This window comes from Schistocerca piceifrons, chromosome 6, assembly GCF_021461385.2.
Source record: "Schistocerca piceifrons isolate TAMUIC-IGC-003096 chromosome 6, iqSchPice1.1, whole genome shotgun sequence".
In the NCBI taxonomy this organism is placed as follows: Eukaryota; Metazoa; Arthropoda; class Insecta; order Orthoptera; family Acrididae; genus Schistocerca; species Schistocerca piceifrons.
The window spans coordinates 414673570-414694985 of NC_060143.1; positions in this window are offsets into that span (position 1 = coordinate 414673570).

The following is a 21416-nucleotide window of genomic DNA, read 5'->3' on the forward strand; positions in this document are numbered from 1 at the left end:
AGTGCAAAAGACTTGGAAGAGCAGTTGAACGGAATGGGTCGTGTCTTGAAAGGAGGATATATGATGAACATTAACAAAAGCGAAACGAGGATAATGGAATGTAGTCGAATTAAGTTGGGTGGTGCTGAGGGAAATAGATTAGGAAATGAGACACTTAAAGTAGAAAAGGAGTTTTGCTATTTGGGAAGCAAAATAACTGATGATGGTCGAAGTAGAGAGGATATGAAATGTAGACTGGCAATGGCAAGGAAAGCGTTTCTGAAGAAGAGAAATTTGTTAATATCGAGTATAGATTTAAGTGTCAGAAAGTCGTTTCTGAAAGTATTTGTATGGAGTGTAGCCATGTATGGAAGTGAAACATGGACGATAAATAGTTTGGACAAGAAGAGGCTAGAAGCTTTCGAAATGTGGTGCTACAGAAGAGTGCTGAAGATTAGATGGGTAGATCACTTAACTAATGAGGATGTATCGAATAAGATATGGGAGAAGAGAAGTTTGTGGCACAACTTGACCAGAAGAAGGGATCGGTTGGTAGGACATGTTCTGAGGCATCAAAGGATCACTAATTTAGTAATGGTGGGCAGCGTGGAGGGTAGAAATCGTAGAGGAAGACCAAGAGATGAATACACTAAGCAGGTTAAGAAGGATGTAGGTTGCAGTAGGTACTGGGAGATGAAGAAGCTTGCACAGGATAGAGTAGCATGGAGAGCTGCATCAAACCAGTCTCAGGACTGAAGACCACAACAACAACAACAACAACAACAACTCAACTAGGCCGCTCAAGAAAGCTTGACCAGCTTCTTAAGAAGTTTCATAAGATGACAAAACAACATTGTACCGCTTGACGGCACTCTTTCTTACCTGGTTAACTATAGTGATGGAGAAAAGTAATAGTGAGCGCAGTTTTTCCGATGCTTTGTTGCAAAACGCTAAACGACCGATTAGCTTCCATACTTGACGAAAATTCTCTGCTATATCTCCTTACCACGTTAAAACGCAGAGCTCATCCGCGGCACTACAAACTTCGCTACCCCGAGAACATTTTGCAGAGAAATCACACATATATTCAGCGATTCGTGGTATTAATTCCAGCAAAAAGTGCAACAGTTATATGATATATGAACACTATAAATGAATATCCGGCTTCGTATTTTTCGCAGATGCTCGTTTCTGACTAAGTTAACTAACGTTTGGTGCTACCTCTTAAGTTTTTTCACACTTGGGAATTAATTATTAACACATATTATAAAAATGGGTGTACATATAAAATATGTATGTACGTGTGTTCCGTCCCTCCGGATTTAAACCATACTTCGTATTCATATCACTTACTGTCTGGGAAGAATCACTGTAGTGTGTGTGTGTGGGGGGGGGGGGGGGGGGGGAGGGGGAATAAGAACCACTTACCTATCAAATTGGTGGGGGTGACAGTGTACCACACGCCGTGCGAATACTGATACTTCAGTTGCCCAGTATTTGAGAATGAAAGCTCTTAGTGACTTTAAACGAACTTTACACATAATTTAAAACCTATAAGAAACTTTTTGTCACTGACAGCCCACACGAAATGATGAAAGGAAAAATCGCTTACTACATTTTCGCTTTTCATGCAGGAAAACTGCCGCTTGGACATGACTTCTAATTTATTACTTCTGTGCTAGTAATAATATTCGCAACACATTTGGCAGACAGTATTTATACACACCACCGAACGTAGCAGCAAAGTTTTGTTATTGTACAACAATTAGTTCAGAATATATGACACCAAATGCTGAGATGCATGGAAAACTGCGGTATTATGTACGTCGTTTTCATTTATTACTTCTTTACTACTAACTCTGTTTACTTTGCAGACAGTATCCACATATCTCATTGAATGAAAATAGAAAAATATATCACTGTACAACTCATAGTTCATCAGATATACGTTATAAATACTGAGATGCGTGAAAAACTGTAGCATCACGTATGACGTTTTAATTCGCTACTTCTTAAGTACTATACTCACAACACTTTTCGCAGACAGTAGCCACATTTGTCGCTGGATGTCTCTGTAAAATTATATCAGTGTACAGCACGTATTTTAGCAAATGCAACGTCATGAATTTTGAGCTGTGTGGAAAGGAAATTGCAAGGTGAAATTCTCTATAGGAACAAGTGAAGCCGCTACGGTCGCAGGTTCGAATCCTGCCTCGGGCATGGATATGTGTGATGTCCTTAGGTTAGTTAGGTTTAATTAGTTCTAAGTTGTAGGCAACTGATGACCTCAGAAGTTAAGTCGCATTGTGCTCAGAGCCATTTGATTTTTGAACAGGTGAAATTTGTGTACGATCGTGTGTGAAATTTGTGAAAGCATGTATACATATGTGGCAGGTACATACACAGGCAAAAACACAGGAGATATGCTATTTCTGAACCACTGGAAAGTGTTCAACTTAATTTGGCACACAGATCAATTACGATCTAGAAAGAAGTACTGTAGAGGGAGAACCACCAGAAACCTGTTGTGGAGAGCTTGATAGCGTGGGGAGAAAAGGGGGCAGGAGGAACAGGAGAGAGAGAGGGCAAAGGGGAAATTAAGACAAAGGGAAAATGGGCAAAGAAAGGGAAGAGGAGGAGATGGACAGAGACAGGAAGTGGTGAAGGAGGAAGAGATGAAGACAAATGAGCAGACAGACTAAGAGAGGAGGAAGACGAGTTGGAAATATGTGGTGGAGGATAAGACTGGCAGGGAAAGGGAAGAAGGGGAGATGGACAGGGTCAGGGGCGGGGGAGGAGGAATGGATGGAGAGAAGAGGAAGGGGGAGATGAAACAAGAGAGGGGGAGAAGGAGATGGAAGTAGATGACACAGGATGAGATGGACAGAAAAAGCAGGTGGGCGAAGAGTAGTATATGCAGAGAAGAGGAAGGAGGAGATGGACATGAGAAGTGGAGAAGGAGATGGGAGTAGATGGGAGAGAATGAGATGGATGGAGGGGGAGGAGCAGATTGACAGAGTAGAAAGGTGGATAGAGAGAGGGGGAAGAGAAGGTGGAGAGAAAGAGGAATAGGAAGAGATGGACAGAAAGTTTAAGGTAATGTAAAAGATGCGGATGGAGAGAGTGTAGAGGAGGAAGACAGAGATGGTGTGGAGGATTGGGACAGAGAGAAGGTGGAAGAGGAGATGAACAGAGAGAAGGGGTAGGAGAAGATGGAAGATGGACTAAAAAACACTGGAATAAATACTTACCTGGGCAATCTCAGGTACTCAGCTAGTTTAATATACTTATGGAAAGAATCTCGTTGACACATTTCATGGTTAATTACAGTGTATTTGCATTAATTAAAACTAGTTATGGTCAAAGAGAGTGAATCCTCAACTATAACGGATCATTTTTCGAAAGATCTGATGATAGCCATGTAGACTGAACTGAGCAATCTTTGGAATTACATGAGCAGTTATGTTTGTAAGAAAAGTATGTTAACACCCACTGGCTGTTTGTATAAATTGGAGGACATTAACTAGCAGCTTAGGGACTATTGCAAATACAATTCGTTCAGAGTCTACAGACTGATCCTACTAACAGTTGTAAGATTTACTGCTCCTCTCTCGGGTACTGCATGTCTCTACAATAGACACCACTGCTTGATAGTGCATACCACTGTCCGATGTGTTCTCATTTCACTTTAAAGAGTTTGACAGTATCAGGTTCGTGATTGCTTCCCAATGACATGTATCTGTTAATACGTCCATACGGAAACTTTCATCTGCACTTTATGGTCTTGTTAACTTCCAGCGTGGCACGTATCACTTAAAGTTCTGCAATATTCTTGGAAAGAACGTTTAGACTGCCTACGTTTGATAAAAAATTGCCTGAAGCGTGTAAGAACAAATAACCAATGTAAAAAAATTAATATTTGCAGCAAATGTTTCACCGTTATATGATTTCCAAATGTAGGATGTGAAGAAGATACAATCTACAGTAGCGCCGTGTGCTGTGTTCATGTCACAAGACAAAAAGTAATGGATTCTGAGAGCCCATTATTGAAGCACTTAACATTAATTTCCGGAGATGGATGGTACGTTTGAGTACGAAATACAATCTCCGAAATGAAAGGCGCACTGAGTAAGTGAAACGACAAAGGTTACATACGAGCCAGTTACGATACAAATTTATGGCCCATTCAGTTTTCTGTGAGTTGCGAATGTGAGCTTTATGACACTCTCGTAAATAAACAAAGCACAAAAGAGGATTAGCTTGCTGTTCAGGACATACCGAGAAACTGAAATACATTTATTTGTGTTTTTCCAGGAGTCCAAAATCGGTCAGGCATCATCCTTGTAGCCCGCCGCTGTGGCCGACCGGTTTTAGGTGCTTCAGTCTGGAACCGCGCGACCGCTACGGTCGCAGGTTCGAATCCTGCCTCGGGAATGGATGTGTGTTATGTCCTTAGGTTAGTTAGGTTTAAATAGTTCTATGTTCTAGGGGACTGATGACCTCAGATGTTGAGTCCCATAGTGCTCAGAGCCATTTGCACCATCATCCTTGTAATTATTGCTGGACGAAATTAATTCTTGCAACGAGTCAGAGACTTTTGGACAGCTCTGACTTTTGCTACTTCAGGGGCCTGTCTCAACAGGACACAATATTTTAATTTCTGGCTTTGGTAAACGAACTATAATGACTATAAGTAAACCCTGCATTAGCACTAATTTCCGAAATTTTCTCTCTTGGTTATTTTGCGAGTTGTGCATGATAGGAAGTAATTTGTTCAACTCTTCCTTGCAAGCCCTCTTCAAAAATTTGAATACAAAATCTCACCATGAGGCATGAATCCTCTCTTGTAGACTCTGCCAATAGTGTTTCTTGCGTATTTCCATAGTGCTATAGCTACGACTAAACGATTTAGTGGAGCAAATTGAGAATCAATGCATTTAGTTAGTGTGGGTTCCATAAATTCAGGGACCAACTTAATTGATTTATGACTTCCTCCACTTCCCATTTACCTGTTGTTCTGTTAATTGAATTTTAAACCACTGTGGATAGTCCATGCTTCCAAGAGAGCCCTCACCTCCCATTCCTCCTCCACAGCCTCTATCCCCTACACCATGCTGATACAAGCACACTTTTGATATATATTAATTGACCAGTTTCTGCACTGACCTCAGGGCAGACGTGCTGGGAGCTGTGCTGGCTATGACGCTGAATGCCCATGCACAAGCTGCCTCACTTATCAACATGCACACAGGTTTGGAGACAGGTGTGCACACAATGCTGGCTCATATGGCATGCAGACCAGATGTCACGCTAATGCCCAAATAAAGGGTCGGGTGACAGCAACCATCTACAAGGCTGTGCCAACAGGTAAGAAGTAGTAGGAAACATTAGCTTTCTGCTGACAGAAACATCAAATGTGATGCCCTACTCTGATTACAGTGCTGCAGTTCGACGGTCGTATTAACATATCACTAGAGAACCACAATCTGTCACATATGCCACGAACAGATTCAATGAAACAAGCACCCACTAACAGCTCCAAGCAAATACATAGAGCTGGAAAACAATAACTATCTTACCACACAGTGCTGGGACCATTTTCTCAATAAAAAAGGGGCAACACTCTTCTGTGAGCTTCGTGTGCCTGTAAATGGACAGAGTGACATCTTAACACGTAGACTACATTTGCATCTATATCTGTATGTATACCTCACAAGCAATCATCTGGTGCATGCCTGGGGGTGCCCTGTATCTCTATTAGTCAGTTCCTTTCCTTCTCCATTCACAAATATTGTGAGGGAGGGAGACTGGGTATATGTCTTTGTAAGAGCGCTAATATCTCATACCTTATCTTCGTGGTCCGTATGTGAAATCCTTCTGCAGTCAGCTTCAAATATTGGTTCTCAATAATGTTCTGTGAAAAATCTCTCCAGGGATTGCCATTTTAGTTCTCAAAGCATCTATCCACTAATATGGTGGGAGGCAAAAGGAACGCTTTTATAGGGCTGGTATTCTGAGGGAAACCTAGGTCTGCAGATTCGTATACATTTATGGTGTGGCGCCAGTAGACAGGTATTTAATTATTGCTCACTGCATCAGCCTTTCTGGGATATTTCAAAAACACATCTCATATCATTTCGGTCTGCGAGAGGGATGAGGAGAAGCATATTGTTCAACATCCTGGTTTTAACCCCAGCGACATTTGAGTGCTCAATTTTTCTGCGAGCGAGCAGTGGGTTGTCAACTGGGAGTGGTACAGCCCTGAAGCATGGACAGATGTTGCAAAGCAAACGTTGTGGCGACAGCTGTTAACATGCGACCCAGTGGCAGAGGTGTCATGGGGGTGGAGAAGAGAGAAAAACATCCTATTGCACCCAGAGAGCGACAGGTCTCAGCAGGATTAGTTTGGGAGCAGTATACTAGAATTATGAGGGTCTTATTTCCACCAACATGACCGGCAAGTTGCGTTGGATGCCTTCATATTGTTGATGACAGGTAATACCCATTTTGGTGTCAGAAGAAGTGACTACCTACCCTGTGGGAAGCCTCCAGAGATGACACAGAAACATCAGTAACCGTTATCTGCAGAGTGTAATCGGACTGCAGGAAAAAAGAAATTACTCACCATGCAAAGAGACTCTCATGGTCAATTTAATAATTTGTCAATCAATTTGATATTAAAGACGTGTCACCAGGAATTTCTATTTTCCACCTAAGCAGGGAGAGATCATCATTGTTAAAAATGAGCAATATTATCGATTTTATAAAGTGATTTTTAGTATAAACTTGATATTTACGACTTCTCTGTTCTGTTGCCTTGAGAGAATTCATATGTGGTGAGACATTTGTTTATTTTAAGAGAGTTTGAAGTTTAGGAGGTACCCTATGACAGAGATAGATCTAATCACCCTGTCATGAGCTAAAAATGAATTTAATACTCTCTTCTTGTGTTGGAGGACGTGGCAGATACTAAGTTGATAATAACACGTTTTTCTACCTGATGAGGGAGTACTTTGAGGAAATATAGGCAATACCATAGTGTTGTAGAGGATTTTCACAACAAGTAACGATGCTTTAGGGACGTGAAAATGCTTGTATTGTCATTTCTTCTGTCTTCGAAACTAAATCATCTAGAAGGGAGTAATCTACATTTCGCATGAGAAATTCAATGCCTATGGCCAGCAACATCCCTGTTTCAAATTTTTTTTAAAATTGAAGAGTCTATGTAAGGGCTGGGGCTGCAGTTTGTCCAAGTCGCACTACATTGTGTCATGGTCAGTGAGTGGCAGGAGCAGTCACGAGTGGTCAGGTGACCAGAAGTCGAGGCCTACGACGGTTTTTCGGATGGCCAGCTCTTCTGGTATACAATACCCTCAGTAGATGATGTTGGTCTAGACTGGAGGTGTATGGTTAATTTCATACTTTATTGAGATGCTGCGATCATGCAAGATAATGAGTATTACATTCGTAAAAATGTATTGTGTGATATATTTCCCATATTTATTTTGGTTAGGATGTGAGATGCCACTCATAATTTTTGATAGGTTGGTGTATAAGACCCACAAATATTCTCATAGAAAATCAAATAAGACGTGAATATGTCGGCAAAATGACCATATACTTACGGAAAACTGTAGAAAGTATATGAAAAATGACATAAAATTGGCAGAACTCCAGAAACAGCTGGTATAATCACAAACAACTGATGTGAAATGCGTAAAATTAGGAGAAATGCGATGAAACATGTAACATCGCGGAAAACTAGGAAGATTAGGGAAACTGAGAGAATACAAAAATTTAGAGAAAAGGTATTGTGAAATTAGTACTGGCGGAGATCAATAAAATTGCATATTCTGGTGGAGAGTGGACTGTTGTTTCATATACACACCTTAATAATGGAAAGAGGCGGCATTCTAGAGACGTGGTGTCAGGGTTAAATGGCTACGTCACCCCACACATGAGCAATGGAGACTAATATTGGATCATTTCTGTAGGCAAAAGGAAGGTTACGAGGGTTGGTGGTAAATTGCAATAAGACTGTTATATTTCCTCTGGCTATTGACGATGGTGTTTGTTCCTTTGTAAGATGTCGCTGTTTCTTTCTATGCATTTCCAGCTGCTGACAAGAATTTTATAGGACTGTTGTGTCCATACAATTTCCAAATCATAATCAGGTTTTAACTTCTTAAGAGCAAGCGTCATCACCTCCAGAATACTATGTAGTGTTTATGTTAGAAAGAGCCAATGTTTTACTTTGTATGCAAGGTAATTGTTTTATAACGTTACACTTTGTCTTCATAGTTTATCGAACAAACGCTTTAATGGAGAATATATTCCATGCTCTGGAAATATATTTCTTTCATTGGTATATTAACAGCGTTGCATTCCACATGACTAATAGGTCAGAAAGGTAGATTGTAAATCTGCTTATCAGGTATTTTCCCTCTTATCATTAATTGGTATTATATTCATAGCATCATAGCATGTTTTATTACAGATGTATGTAGCCGTTTGAATGTATTTATGTTCCACGATCATTGCTCTCTTTCTGATACCTTCTAGGTATGCACACAAAACACAAGAACAATACTTCAGAACTGTTGCACAAGTCATTTATGTAAAATTTTTCAAACTCCTTTTCTATGTCACTCACAGAGTTTTGTGAGGAACTGCAATCCCAACATATGTATGTTTGCTTGACAGTTGTCCTGTTATGGAGTTAGTGCAGCATGGTGTGCAGTTTCACTTGTGAAACACCGGCGCTATGCATTTGTCTGTTTCTTTATGAGATGCATTTCTATTGCTGGTGATGCTTTTATAGGACCGATGCTAGCTTAGCATAATTTCTGAACCGTAATCGAATGTGAACATTGGGCACCGGTATATGCCTCCGAAACGCTACATTTTGAATGTAACACAAAGGATCTATGTTTTTGTCTGGTGTAGAAGGAAGTAGTTTTATCATCTTAAAGTTTGTCACCATAGCGAGTGGAACAGAAAAATTGCAGAGAGGATGTATGACAGATGTTGGACATATATGTCTCACATTAGAATATGCAGCATTTTGCACTCAACATGATAATTATATCGAAAACCAATTGGCATTAATATTAAAGCGAGTTTAGGTTAAGAACTGTGTAGCCTTACAAGTGCATATGTTTGAGTTCTATGATAATTTTTATCTGCCAGTACATTATTTGTACTGACCCCAGACGTTAGAACAATACTTCAGAATTCACAGCATGGATGGTTTATGTAAAATGCTTCAAAATCGGTCCGTCCGGAGCTCCATCATACATTATCAACACACTCCCGCTTAATCATCCGTTATCACAAAACACTCATATCTATAATACACCGATAAGCGGTGCTAATCTGAGAGACATGCATGCATCTGGAGAGAACTGGTGCACTTGGATGGGTGTTGTGAGGAAGATTAATGCACAACAGTCTTTGCTGAACAGCAGTTACCGACTTGGCCCACCCTGTCCACTCACGAGACTGGAATGTTGAGGATATAGTGAACAGTTGCAAATGAACTACAGTCTTCTAGAGAGGGTTGCTCAGAGACAGTGCAGGGAAATCCTCCAATCTCTAGCTTTATCCTCTGAATGCAAGAATGTGACTCCCATTCACATAAAGTAACATGGCTTGCCGTAATTACAAATTCTGCGTTATGAGCAAACTGCTAGAAATATGTACAAAACATAACTATATTGGTATGGGACGCTGTCTGGTATACTTCGGAGTATATGTCCGAGAATTATCCATTGTATTCTATTGTGTATTAAACCAGGGACCTAGAAACGACAGAGAGGCTTCATCCCGCCGTTGCCCTCAGTGGTTCACAACCCCACAACATGCCACAGCAGTCCACCCACCCCACCGCCGGCCCACACCGACGCTGGGTTGCTGTGCATTTTCCATTTCCGCCTCCAGTGCCCCCCCCCCCCCCCCCCCCCAGGAACGTCTCATACCAGACAAGTGTAACCCCAAATGTTTGAGTGGTACAATCATTATGATGTACACATACGTGGAAACAGTGTTTGTGCAGCCGTTGCAGAATATGAGGAACCAGCCGCATTCACCGAGATAGATGGAAAACCGCCTTAAAAACCATCCACAGGCCGGCTGGCACACCAGATGTCGATACTAATCCACCAAGCAGATTCGTGCCAAGGACTGGCACACCTTCCCACTCGTGAAGCAGTACGTTAGACAGCATGGAGTATTAACAATGGTTGGAATGTTGTTTGGTGGATTTGGGGGAAGGAGCTGAACAGCGAGTTCATTGCTCCCATCGGTTTATGGAAGGATGGGGAATGAAGTAGACCGTGGCCTTTCAAGAGGATCATCTGGCCATTCGCTGAAACGATTTAGGGAAATCACAGATAACCTAAATCAGGATGGCCAGATGCGGGTCCAGTGAGCCAACCACTGTGACACTTCACTTGGTAATTAACCATGAATGCCTCAGACAAGGTTCAGACAGCTTGTTTGGGAACTCTCTTCAATGCCACAAGCTCTTCCAGTTTCCATATGTTGTGATGTTTTTTACATTTCTGTCAGTAAGATACACTGCATCTATCTCTTATTTCAACCATTCTTTGTGTTGTGGGAGCAACAAAGTTAACACCATGCAATGTCCAGCTTTCCAAGAGGGCCAAGGGATTGAAATGCGTTAATGTCGGTTTAGCACCTGGAACAGTCCTCGAAATTATGGTAGAAAATAAAAATGTATGGCTTTGTAAACAGCCATAGTCATACACTGCTTTGATGTGTCACAGCAAAAAGCAGTGCATCATACTGCCTTTGAAACAACAACACAAGAATCCTCTCCTTGTGACAGTCGATAGTCGATATGGTCTTCCTCTAGTACAGTCGCCAAAATTTTACACAGGTCTGAGGAAGAGACTTCAATCACAGGTCATCTGCTCCAGGAAACCAGTACACTTATATTTAATTGGATCGCCATTTATGGTATATATCAACACACAGATATATCGGAAGAGAGAGATGGATTAAAATCTTATTGAGTTCTCTAACGTTCTCTAAGAATGATGTGTGTGTACGTGGGTGTGTGGTGGAGATTTTGAGAGAGAGAGAGAGGGAGGGAGGATGACTGCTCTGTCAATGAAGACTCGGACCAATTTTACTGTCGTATTTCTATAATGGTAATCATTGGAACACGGTAAAGGAGAATAGGACACATACAGACTGATATTTGTAGATCGTTATTCAATATTGATGAATTGTAGGTGTTATGCTTCTGAATATCTTTGTATAGTGAACATATACTCTGCATGGTCGTGAATTTCCTTCTGCACGTTTTTGTCCTCGTAACAGCTCTCTACCTATGAGCCTTCTAAGTAATGGAACAGTGCTGTCGGAACATGAGCGGATTTCAAGATAAGTAACATGTATCTCTGTTTTGTCAGACTACATCTCTTACTAGTGGAAATGATGTGAATTCAGGTGCTGTGTATCGAAGTCCCTAAGATTCGAGAGAATACGGTAGGTAAGGGATGTGCTGAGGAAAGGGAAGTTGAGATATAAGCTCAATACCGCTTCTTCTAAGTGTTGTGGGTAAACATATTACGTCTCTAACATTCGTCTGTGAAGTAACTGCAACGAGAAAAGTAGGAGCTAGTATGAAGATTTTTTACTGAGAGAGAATCAGCAGCAGAAGTTCCATTTCTCGATAAATAAGAGACAACATTCTTCCGTGGGCGACCACTACGGTTAGTTAGGTTAGTTAGGTTTAAGTAGTTCTAATTTCTAGGGGACTGATGACATCAGATGTTAAGTCACATAGTGCTCAGAGTCATTTGAACCATTTTTTTCTTCCATGGGTTTTGTTTGCCTATAAATGGTTCGACTGATATCTCAATAGGTAGACTCAGTTTTCATTTACATCTATATGCTTACTTTGCAAGCCATTAGAGGTTACTCTGTATCACTATTACTCATTCTCTTTCCTATTCCACTCGCAAATAAAGCGAGGGAGAAAGACTGCTATATGAGTCCTTATGAGTGTTAATTTCTGTTATCTTTATTGTCAGTCCTTACACGAAATATATGTTGGTGACGGTAGAACAGTTCACCGTCAGTTTCACATTTTGGTTCTCAATAGTGTACCTTGAAATAACATCGTCTGCATCGCGAGCGTAATCCGGATGCTGAAGAAAAATTACTTGCCATGCAGAGAGAGTCATGATGAATTTAATTAATTAGTCTGTCAATTTGATATTAATGACATGGTGCCTGGCAGGTGGAAGTGATAGCCAGCGTACCATGGATATGATTTGGGTGTTGGAGTGTTTTTCGTCGCGGTGATGTCTTGTAACGAAATTTAAAGCTTCCACTCACATAGGGAGAGGTGTGCATCGTAAAATATCACATGTATTACCAAATTCATAAAGTGATACGTAGTGTACCCCTGATGTTTAGAACCTCGCTGTGGTGTTACCTTAACAGACTTGATATGAGGCGAACCCTTCGCTCCCAGCTTCAGGCAGTGTTGGCTTCGGTCACACAGCTTGAGGCTGTTGCCAATGGGAATCACTGTGGGGATCCAGATGGGGGTTTGTCGGGGACGGCCAGCTCGTACTACGCATCCCGCGATCGGACTACGACTGTGGCTGCCCGGGATACTGTCCACATTGAGGCTGATCCCTCATCTGTGGTAGAGTGGGAGGTCGTCTCGAGGTGTGGCAGGGGGCGAAAGATATTCTGGAGGGCCGAACGGAAGGCCTCTCCAATTTGTCTGACGAACCGGTTTCAGGCTCTGTCAGGCTGATACTGATCTTCGGCCGGACATGGCTGCTTGTCCTTTTCCAGAGGTTGCCCCTCAGTCTGCAAGATTCGGGCAGTCGCAGAGGGTGGGCTTACTGGTAGTTGAGGGCTCCAGTGTCAGGCGCGTAATGGGGCCCCTTAGGGATATGGCAGCAAGAGAGGGGAAGAAAACCAATGTGCACTCAGTGTGCATCCCGGTGGGAGTCATTCCAGATGTAGAAAGGGTCCTTCCGGATGCCATGAAGGGTACAGGGTGCACCCATCTGCAGGTGGTCGCTCATGTCGGCACCAATGATGTGTGTCGCTATGGATCGGAGGAAATCCTCTCTGGCTTCCGGCGGCTATCTGATTTGGTGAAGACTGCCAGTCTCGCTAGCGAGATGAAAGCAGAGCTCAGCATCTGCAGCATCGTCCACAGGACTGACTGAGGACCTTTGGTACAGAGCCGAGTGGAGGGTCTGAATCAGAGGCTGAGACGGTTCTGCGACCGTGTGGGCTGCAGTTCCTCGACTTGCGTTATAGTGTGGTGGGGTTTCGGGTTCCGCTGGATAGGTCAGGAGTCCACTACACGCAGAAAGCGGCTACACGGGTAGCAGGGGTTGTGTGGCGTGGACTGGGCGGTTTTTTTAGGTTAGATGGCCTCGGGCAAGTACAGAAAGGGCAACAGCCTCAAAGGGTGCGGGGCAAAGTCAGGACATGCGGGGACCAAGCAGCAATCGGTATTGTAATTGTAAACTGTCGAAGCTGCATTGGTAAAGTACCGGAACCTCAAGAGCTGATAGAAAGCACCGAAGCTGAAATCGTTATAGGTACAGAAAGCTGGCTGAAGCCAGAGATAAATTCTGCCGACATTTTTACAAAGGCACAGACGGTGTTTAGAAAGGATAGATTGCATGCAACCGGTGGTGACGTGATTGTCGCTGTTAGTAGTAGTTTATACTGTAGTGAAGTAGAAGTGGATAGTTCCTGTGAATTATTATGTGTGGAGGTTACACTCAACAACCGAGCTAGGTTAATAATTGGCTCCTTTTACCGACCTCCCGACTCAGCACCATTAGTGGCAGAACAACTGAGAGAAATATTAGAGTACATTTCACATAAATTTTCTCAGCATGTTATAGTCTTAGGTGGAGATTTCAATTGACCAGATATAGACTGGGACACTCAGATGTTTAGGACGGGTGGTAGGGACAGAGCATCGAGTGACATTATACTGAGTGCACTATCCGAAAATTACCTCGAGCAACTAAACAGAGAACCGACTCGTGGAGATAACATCTTGGACCTACTGATAACAACTTTTCAACTCTGTAAGTGCAGAACAGGGAATCAATGATCATAAGGCCGTTGCAGCATCCCTGAATATGGAAGTTAATAGGAATATAAAAAAAAAGGAGGAAGGTTTATCTGTTTAGAAAGAGTAATAGAAGGCAGAATTCAGACTACGTAACAGATCAAAACGAAAATTTCTGTTCCGACACTGACAATGTTGAGTGTTTATGGAAAAAGTTCAAGGCAATCGTAAAATGCGTTTTAGACAGGTACGTGCCGAGTAAAACTGTAAGGGACGGGAAAAACCCACCGTGGTTCAACAACAAAGTTAGGAAACTACTGCGAAAGCAAAGAGAGCTTCACTCCAAGTTTAAACGCAGCCAAAACCTCTCAGACAAACAGAAGCTAAACAAAGTCAAAGTTAGCGTAAGAAGGGCTATGCGTGAAGCGTTCAGTGAATTCGAGAGTAAAATTCTATGTACCGACTCGACAGAAAATCCTAGGAAGTTCTGGTCTTACGTTAAATCAGTAAGTGGCTCGAAACAGCATATCCAGACACTCAGGAATGATGATGGCATTGAAACAGAGGATGACACGCGTAAAGCTGAAATACTAAACACCTTTTTCCAAAGCTGTTTCACAGAGGAAGACTGCACTGCAGTTCCTTCTCTACATCCTCGCACAAACAAAAAAATGGCTGACATCTAAATAAGTGTCTAAGGAATAGAAAAGCAACTGGAATCACTCAACAGAGAAAAGTCCACTGGACCTGACGGGATTCCAATTCGATTCTACACAGAGTACGCGAAAGAACTTGCCCCCCTTCTAACAGCCGTGTACCGCAAGTCTCTAGAGGAACGGAAGGTTCCAAATGATTGGAAAAGAGCACAGGTAGTCCCAGTCTTCAAGAAGGGTCGTCGAGCAGATGCGCAAAACTATAGACCTATATCTCTGACGTCGATCTGGTGTTGAATCTTAGAACATGGTTTTTGCTCGAGTATCATGTCGTTTTTGGAAACCCAGTATCTACTCTGTAGGAATTAACATGGATTCCGGAAACAGCGATCTTGTGAGACCCAACTAGCTTTACTTCTTCATGAGACCCCGAAAATATTAGATACAGGCTCCCAGATAGATGCTATTTTCCTTGACTTCCGGAAGGCGTTCGATACAGTTCCGCACTGTCGCCTGATAAACAAAGTAAGAGCCTACGGAATATCAGACCAGCTGTGTGGCTGGATTGAAGAGTTTTTAGCAAACAGAACACAGCATGTTGTTATCAATGGAGAGACGTCTGCAGACGTTAAAGTAACCTCTGGCGTGCCACAGGGGAGTGTTATGGGACCATTGCTTTTCACAATATACACTCCTGGAGATTGAAATAAGAACACCGTGAATTCATTGTCCCAGGAAGGGGAAACTTTATTGACACATTCCTGGGGTCAGATACATCACATGATCACACTGACAGAACCACAGGCACATAGACACAGGCAACAGAGCATGCACAATGTCGGCACTAGTACAGTGTGTATCCACCTTTCGCAGCAATGCAGGCTGCTATTCTCCCATGGAGACGATCGTAGAGATGCTGGATGTAGTCCTGTGGAACGGCTTGCCATGCCATTTCCACCTGGCGCCTCAGTTGGACCAGCGTTCGTGCTGGACGTGCAGACCGCGTGAGACGACGCTTCATCCAGTCCCAAACATGCTCAATGGGGGACAGATCCGGAGATCTTGCTGGCCAGGGTAGTTGACTTACACCTTCTAGAGCACGTTCGGTGGCACGGGATACATGCGGACGTGCATTGTCCTGTTGGAACAGCAAGTTCCCTTGCCGGTCTAGGAATGGTAGAACGATGGGTTCGATGACGGTTTGGATGTACCGTGCACTATTCAGTGTCCCCTCGACGATCACCAGTGGTGTACGGCCAGTGTAGGAGATCGCTCCCCACACCATGATGCCGGGTGTTGGCCCTGTGTGCCTCGGTCGTATGCAGTCCCGATTCTGGCGCTCACCTGCACGGCGCCAAACACGCATACGACCATCATTGGCACCAAGGCAGAAGCGACTCTCATCGCTGAAGACGACACGTCTCCATTCGTCCCTCCATTCACGCCTGTCGCGACACCACTGGAGGCGGGCTGCATGATGTTGGGGCGTGAGCGGAAGACGGCCTAACGTTGTGCGGGACCGTAGCCCAGCTTCATGGAGACGGTTGTGAATGGTCCTCGCCGATACCCCAGGAGCAACAGTGTCCCTAATTTGCTGGGAAGTGGCGGTGCGGTCCCCTACGGCACTGCGTAGGATCCTACGGTCTTGGCGTGCATCCGTGCGTCGCTGCGGTCCGGTCCCTGGTCGACGGGCACGTGCACCTTCCGCCGACCACTGGCGACAACATCCATGTACTGTGGAGACCTCACGCCCCACGTGTTGAGCAATTCGGCGGTACGTCCACCAGGCCTCCCGCATGCCCACTGTACGCCCTCGCTCAAAGTCCGTCAACTGCACATACGGTTCACGTCCACGCTGTCGCGGCATGGTACCAGTGTTAAAAACTGCGATGGAGCTCCGTATGCCACGGCAAACTGGCTGACACTGACGGCGGCGGTGCACAAATGCTGCGCAGCTAGCGCCATTCGACGGCCAACACCGCAGTTCCTGGTGTGTCCGCTGTGCTGTGCGTGTGATCATTGCTTGTACAGCCCTCTCGCAGTGTCCGGAGCAAGTATGGTGGGTCTGACACACCGGTGTCAATGTGTTCTTTTTTCCATTTCCAGGAGTGTATATAAATGACCTAGTAGATAGTGTCGGAAGTTCCATGCGGCTTTTCGCGGATGATGCTGTAGTATACAGATAAGTTGCAGCATTAGAAAATGGTAGTGAAATGCAGAAAGATCTGCAGCGGATAGCCACTTGGTGCAGGGAGTGGCAACTGACCCTTAACATAGACAAATGTAATGTATTGCGAATACATAGAAAGAAGGATCCTTTACTGTATGATTATATGATAGCGGAACAAACATTGGTAGCAGTTACTTCTGTAAAATATCTGGGAGTATGCGTGCGGAACGATTTGAAGTGGAATGATCATATAAAATTAATTGTTGGTAAGGCGGGTACCAGGCTGAGATTCATTGGGAGAGTCCTTAGAAAATGTAGTCCATGAACAAAGGAGGTGGCTTACAAAACACTCGTTCGACCTGTACTTGAGTATTGCTTTATCAGTGTGCGATCCATACCAGATCGGGTTGACGGAGGAGATAGAGAAAATTCAAAGAAGAGCGGCGCGTTTCGTCAGAGGGTTATTTGGTAACCGTGATAGCGTTACGGAGATGTTTAGCAAAATCAAGTGGCAGACTCGGCATTAGAGGCGCTCTGCATCGCGGTGTAGCTTGCTCGCCAGGTTTCGAGGGGGTGCGTTTCTGGATGAAGTATCGAATGTATTGCTTCCCCCTACTTATACCTCCCGAGGAGATCACGAATATAAAATTAGAGAGATTCAAGCGCGCACGGAGGCTTTCAGACAGTCTTCTTCCCGCAAACCATACGCGACTGGAACAGAAAAGGGAGGTAATGACAATGGCACGTAAAGTGCCCTCCGCCACACACCGTTGGGTGGCTTGCGGAGTGTGAATGTAGATGTAGATGTAGATTTGGTTACTTTAAGGGAGTTTGAAAGTGAGGAGCCATCCAGTGAAAGAGGTAGATATATTGCTTCCCCCTACTTATACCTCCCGAGGAGATCACGAATATAAAATTAGAGAGATTCAAGCGTGCACAGAGGCTTTCAGACAGTCGTTTTTCCCGCGAACCATACGCGACTGGAACAGAAAAGGGAGGTAATGACAGTGGCACGTAAAGTGCCCTCCGCCACACACTGTTGGGTGGCTTTCGGAGTATAAATGTAGATGTAGATGTAGATTTGTCATGAGCCAGATATGAGTTTAATATTCTAGTCTTGTGATGAAGGGCAAAACAGATATTAAACTAATCAAAATATCCACGGGTGTACTGCCGGTCTACAGTGTCCAACGGGCACAATATTTCGGCGATCATACACGTCGCCATCATCAGGTGAACTGACGGACTGAGCTCCTGTGAACGTGCCGGTACGGAGATGCGTACGCTATGGCTGCTCAGGGGGAACTGGTTTCGGTCGCGGCGGCGGCCGATTTAAATACCCTCCGCCCGCGGCGCTCTCCCTCCGCCGTCCGCGCCCCGCGCCACGGTCGCGCGGTGGAACAGATTGCGACGGCGTCTGAGATGACGTCGATGTGATGGTCGTCACAACTATACGTTTTCTCGATTTACTCTTGATTAACCCAATCGCTGGTTCCCAAGCCTTAGTAAGATTATAGCCACAGTCACGGTTTATGAGGTCGTCATTGGTGTGAATTCCGATGCCCTCTCTAACAACGCTGTCCCAGTATCTCGACGTCTGTACCAGAATCCTGATGCGTTCATACTCCATAGCGTGATTTTCCGACAAACAATGTTCAGCGACCGCCGACTTGCTCGGATACATCAGTCGAGTGTGCCTCTGGTGTTCTTGCCGGCTGACAAAGGCAATGCTACAGTTGTTGTCTCCCATAAGGACTACAATGATAAGATGCAGAGCCTACTAAATGACGATTCCTACCGGAAGATCAGCGTTGACGCTACAAAGAAGGTGGAGAACAAGACGAGGCCGCTTCTCAACGACGCAGATTTACCGGAGGGTGACGCTAAGAAATCGTTACCCCAAGGTCCGGTACCGCCTAGATTATATGGACTCCCGAAGGTTCACAAAGAGGGGGTACCATTAAGCCCCATTGTCAGTAACATCAAGGCACCTACATATTTGTTGGCCGAATACCTGAGGGGAATAGCAAGTCCTTATATGGGTAAATGCCCTCATCCCATCCGTAATTCCGTGGATTTTGTTAAACGCCTTGATAGGTTCGGGTTGGATGAGTCAGATATCATGGTGAGTTTTGACCTCGTTTCCTTGTTTACGAAGGTACCCCTGCCAGCGTCGCTAGAACTGATTAGTCAGAAGTTTGATGAGAAGACCACTGAACTTTTTAGAATAGTATACGTTTTCTCCATATGGAGGAAAGACGCTGTGCTCTTAATTCGTTAGAACAGCTTGAAATTGATACAGCGAAAAAGCAGAAGTTAACAAAACATTCTTTGATTTGTTTGATAATGCTCTACTTTAATCACGGATCGATTTTGATTTTCCTCTATCGTATTTCAATGCCCCATCTGGGGTGGGCTGGCAGCAGCATGTGCTCTGCTCTTCAGCCAAAGGACATTAATCATGCAATAGAAGACATTTAAAATAACATAGAGAAGAGAATATGGCATACATTGATACAAAAAAGGGGAGGAACATCATGGGAGAGAACAGACAAAAAGGGAGGCGACGGTCAAATGGAGATAAGAACTGTAAAAAATTAGTGCACACGAAACAGAACCACACACTGGATCAGAAAAGTATTGACGTTCGGCGTAACACATAACAATCGCTGACAATAACACTATGTACAAGTCCAGCACACAATTAAATCCACAGCTCTTGACGCACGGGAGTACAGCACCAAACACAACACTGACGTAGTACACTGATGACGATGAGCAAACAGCGGGGATACAGGGGCATACAGACGAGGGAGGAGGGAAGAAGGGCAAGAGAGGGGGAGAGGGGCGGAGAAGGTAAGAAGGGAGGGAGGGGAGGAAATGGGGAGATTGGTGGGGGGCGCGCCGAAGTGGGTCGGAGTGGGAAGGACGTGGGAGGGAAGCAGTCGATGAGGGTGTGCAGGAACTCAGAGAGGAAAGAAGAAAAATCCGCTCTGGGAGAAGGAGGGGAGAGGGAAAATGGGGCCCAGGGGGGGGGGGGGGAGGGAACAAGGCTAGGTTATAGTTTGAAAGGAAGCGTAAATGTCATGGCAAAGTTATTGTTATTTTAATACCTTGTACAAAAGGTAGGCCGGCAGTGGCCTATCTACGCTGCTCTTTGGCCACAGAAAGCCATAGAACAGATAAAATGTAGAGAGATATACAGAAAATATGAATATAAAACAACAGGTGACACAGATAATGATAATAATGAAGACGTTCGAACTGCAGACACTGAATTGCATAAGCAAGTGCAACCGTACACGAAGGCACAATGAGTAAACTGTCGGATGGTGGAGGACAGTGAAGAGACACAGTTGCACTGGAACGGAGAAGCACTGCACAGAAATCATTGACGTGATCTTTGATGCACTGCACACACAACTGCACAAAATGGGGGGACTGCCACCAGGAATAGAGGTGGGCGGGAAGGGGGGAGTTGGGGAGGACGCCAATTGGAGAGAGGAAGTGAGGAGGAGAGGGTAGGACTGTATGTGGAAGCCTGAGGAGAGAGGAGGGGGAAGGAAGTTTGGGGGGAGAGAAAGGAAAGAGGGAGCCCTGGAAGAAGAGGAGGATGAAGGGGAGGATCAAATCTAGTAGACGGGGAAGATGGAGGGGACGAGGGCATCATCCAGGAGGGGGAGTTGGCGGAAGGCACCTTGGACACAGGCATGGAGGGTGGTAAGATGGAGAGTGGGTGGGATGCAGGAGCACAGGTGTGGCAGCGGATTGGGGTGGAAAGGTTGGGAGAGAGAAGCGGGTGAGGAGGATCGAGATTACGGGACAGTGAAAGGATCTGTGTCTCTTCAAGGAAAAGGAGGAGGTGTGGGAAAGGAATTAAGTCACAGAGGAGACACGTGGGGGATGGGAGTTAGATGCGATAGGCGAGGTGGAGTGCATGGCGTTCCAGGATTTGAAGGGACTTGGAGTAGTTAGGAGGGGCGGAGATCCAGGCGGGATGGGCATAACAGAGGATGGGGCAGATGAGGGACTGATAAGTGTGGAGGACAGTGGAAGGGTTCAAACCCCACATGCAGCCAGAGAGAAGTTTGAGGAGGCAGAGTCGGGAGCATGCATTGGCTTGGACTGCCTGGAGATGGGGGGCTCTGGGAAAGGCGATGGTCAAGGGTGACACAATGATTCTATCCTACGAGTATATATATTGCTTATGGCGTCATCTGGTAAAGCGTGCTTTACTAATTTACTTCGTTTTCTTACATTGTGTCCATAACTCTACTGTTTTCTTGTCCTTTCTCTGTTTATACAATATACTTCATTAGCTAGTTAATTTTGTTCATGCACTTGTATAGGGTTTTATCATTCTTTTCTTGAAGCAGTATGCCGCAGGGGGTCTTCGGCGGTCACGTTCCTTCAACCATTTCTTGCCTATGCGACGTTGTGCCATTAGCGCCAAAAGAGGGCGCTGATTATGTGTGACAATCCGTTTTCATTCCTTTGACTTCTTCAAATATTGTTTTGTTGTTGT